Raw genomic sequence first — 3870 nt, 5'->3', positions numbered from 1 at the left:
TGCTTCTGCCTTGGAGCTTTGGTACACATTGTTCCTTCCGCCTGTAACCCTGTTGTCCCAGATAGCTGCATGGGCCACTCCCTCACTTTTATCAGTCCAGATCTTTACTGAAATATGACCTACTCAGCAAACCTTTCCTAGTCACCCTACATAAACTTGCATCCACAAGCACTCACTCCTGCTCTGCTTTTACTCCTTAACATTTCTCATCACCTCACATATAGTTTCTTGCTTGTTTAGATTGTTTATTTTATGTCTCACCTAGTAAAATAGAAGTTGAATGAAGAGAAAAATATGGTCTGTATTTTTCACTGTTGCAGGCCCATCACTCAGCACAGTTCTTGTACATAGTTGGTGCTTGATAATTATTTGTTGAATGAATGCACTTGTTGAATGAGGAATTAATCTTCCTCATTTGGTGAATTAGGGTCTTTATTTTCTTCAGACTTTCAAAATAACAAGACAGATATAAAATGGACCAAGCCTATCATTCGTTGTCTTAGGTGCTGAGTAAAATTATGCCAAAGATAGGCATAAAAGAAACAATAGAAATATGGAAATTGGCAATGAAGATATAATATCATGTTAAATAACATTTTTTATCCATTTAGCCCTTAATAATTTGCAAAGAAATTTTATATGCATACTAAATTTAAATTTACCACTCTAAGATTTGCAGGAAAAATATATCATTTCCTTTTTGTAAATAAGAAAACAAAAATTCAGAGAAATCAGATAATTTGTCCAGAATCATACTACTAATACATAGCAGAGCTAAAATGAATTCTTAGGATACACTTATCTTAAGGCTGAATCAGTGTTTCTTTCACTTTTCTCCCACATATATTTGAATTGCACATTTTAACATCAATGTTTTTGTGTCAGGAAAATTAAAACTTTTTAAATCAAGACCCAAAATGTCCTTAAAAAGATGGGTTAGTTCTCGCTGAGACCCATCACCGTGACTCCACATAAGACACACCACTGGGACTCATCACGTGCCATGTGTGAATACATTTCAGTCCATATGGGGCAGGCAGGTGTCCAGATGGGCAATGCTAACCTGTTGGGAGCTCTACTGCCTGGAACATGAGATTCAAACTGATGGGCAGAAGCCCAGTGAAAAGACCATTGGTGAAGGGGATAGTCGACCTTCACCAGCTTCTTCTGTGAAACCAGTGCTAGAAAACATGTGTCCTGACTGTTTTGTGGATCTGGAGCCTATGGCCATTGATGAAATCTGAAATGGCCTATAACAACAGTTCTTCCACCCAGAGTAGCTCATCACTGTAAAAGAGGATGCTCTCAACAACGATGTCCGTGGTCACTATACCATTGACAAAGAGATCAATGACCCAGTGCTGGACTGGACCTGGAAGCCGTCTGACCAATGCACAGGACTTCAGGACTTCCTGGTGTTCCACAGCTTTGACAGGGGCACTGGCTCTGGCTTTACCTCACTCCTGATGGAGCAGCTCTCTGGTGACAATGGCAAAATCTAAGCTGTAATTCTCCATCGACTCAGCCCTGCAGGTGTCCACAGCCATAGTTGAGCCCTACAACTTCATCCTGACCACTCACTCACACCACCCTAGAGCACTCAGCTTGTGCCTTCATGGTGGACGACGAAGCCATCTATGACAATTGCGGCCACAACCTGGACATTGAGTCCCCAACCTACACCAACCTCAACTGTCTCATTAGCAAAGTAATCTCCTCCACCACAGCTTCTCTGCACTTTGACAAGGCCCTCAACATGGATCTGACAGAGTTTCAGATCAACCTGGTGGCCAGCACTCACATCTATATCCCCCTGGCCACCTATGTGCCAGTCATCTGCAGAGAAGGTGTACCACAACAGCTGTTTTTGGCAGGGATCGCCAATGCCTGCTTTGAGCCTGCCAGCCAGATGGCAAAATGTGATGGTATGGCACTTTAGGGAATATGGCTTAGTGGTATGGCAAGCGTATGGCCTACTGTCTGTTGTACCACAGAGATGTACCCAAGGATGTCAATGCTGCCATTGCCACCATCAAGACCAAGTGCAGCATTCAGCTTGTGGACTGCTGCCCCACAGGCCTCAAGGTTGGTATCAACTAACCGCTGCCCACTGTGGTGCCTGGGGGTGACCTGGGCCAAGGTACAGTGTGACGTGTGCATGCTGAACAACACAATTGCCATTGCCAAGGCCTGGGCCCACCTGGACCACAAGTTCAAGCTGATGTATGTCAAGAGGGCGTTTGTTCACTGGGAAGCTGGTGAGGGCATGAAGAATGGTGAGTTCTCCAAGGCTCAGGGAGGATATGGCCACCCTGGAGAAGGATTATGAGGAAGTAGGCAACGACTCCTCTGAGGATGAGAATGAGGGAGAAGAATAGAACAGCTGCCTGGAGCCTATTCATTATGTTTATTGCAAAATCCTTTGGAAATAAACAGTCTCCTTGCATGGTTTAAATAAATAAATAAATAAATAAATAAAACAGAAGGATTTAGTAGCTTCAGCAAAACAGAACTTAACACCCAAAAGGATAGATATACATTTTAAAATATTTTGTAATTTGCATTGCTTTACACAGAGAAAGCATAGGAAAATATGTAGATTTTGCAAAGGGTACTTGATGGGCCTTTTTTTTTTCATGTTGCTTTCAGGAATGTGTGGGCAAACAGCCTATCTCTAGTGAAAAAAAAAAGCAGACTATTGCTACATTAATATCCACATCCAGAACATGAAATCTGAAAACAAAATAACTATAAAATTATACCACACCGCAGCTAAATTAAAGAAGCTGAGTATACAGCTCCATATATGCTCACTATAAAGAGAATATTTTTGCAAATTAAAAATATGTGAATAATTGTCATGAAGAAGTAATTGCTTTTAAAGATAAAATAATTGGAGGCTGGTTTTGTTGTCAAATTACTCAGAACTTTGTTGGTGCTTCTAAGGATCAGAGCTTAGCAATGTTTTTGAACCTTTGCTCTTTCCCTATACCTTCAAAATGTTGTTCAGGACTTTCTATTCTAAATGCTCTGAGGAAAGTACTGTTGCTCCCCTTAAGGATCAAATGTAGAAAAAACCTGAGTGGCTGGTGACAAACTTCTACATCCCCACAACTATAAAAATTAACATGTGGCAGTAGGTAATACTTTATTACTTATCTTTCTGAATAATTGTTTTAAAATATTATTTAATGGTGGTCTTTTGTTTTATTTAGGAGTTTATTTTTGTATCCTAACATAGTAAACAGTAGCAAATATAAAAACACATAGAGTTACAGGGCATAGGAGAGAATCAGACTTTATTGTCAACTAATGACTATACACTTGGTATGCATTATTTTATAATTCAAAACAATACTTTAATGTGGGTATTAATATCTGTATTTACAGGAGAGGAACATGATATTCAGAAATTAAGTTTACATAGTTACTAAGGAACAGATACAGGATTTGAAGTTCATTTTATCTCCAGAGTGATTAATCTTCCAAATATACCCTTTTTGATCCCATAGTGTTTGGAAGATATGATCTTCCAACCAACTTGGGAATTACTGAAACCCTTAAAGACATCTTGGCAAATGACTCTTCAGCAAAACAAGTTTTAAGACCAAGAACTTATTAATTTGAGGGCCAGAATATATTGTTAAAGCTAAAATAATTAAAAAGTTCTTATGTATATTTAGTCTAATTTCATCTCTGCGAGTTCCCGTCTATCATTTTAGGTCATACACAACAATAACTCTTCTAGTTAATTGCCTTTCAACTAATTGAAGAGAGCTAGTTTTCTCTTCTTTAGGTTAAGTATCTACAATTCATTTTAAATAATTTCTTAGCAAATAAACTGCCAATCAATTATATATATCTGATAGA

At 38.9% G+C, this 3870-nt stretch overlaps 1 pseudogene; it reads left to right on the top strand.

The window, feature by feature from the left end:
• The first annotated feature begins 1003 nt into the window (after window positions 1-1003).
• On the top strand, window positions 1004-2378 carry LOC100967319 (tubulin alpha-4A chain-like; annotated as a pseudogene).
• Window positions 2379-3870: the final 1492 nt, after the last annotated feature.

Source organism: Pan paniscus, chromosome 3 (genome assembly GCF_029289425.2).
Source record: "Pan paniscus chromosome 3, NHGRI_mPanPan1-v2.0_pri, whole genome shotgun sequence".
NCBI classification, from domain to species: Eukaryota; Metazoa; Chordata; class Mammalia; order Primates; family Hominidae; genus Pan; species Pan paniscus.
This window is presented reverse-complemented; position numbering and strand designations above follow the sequence as displayed.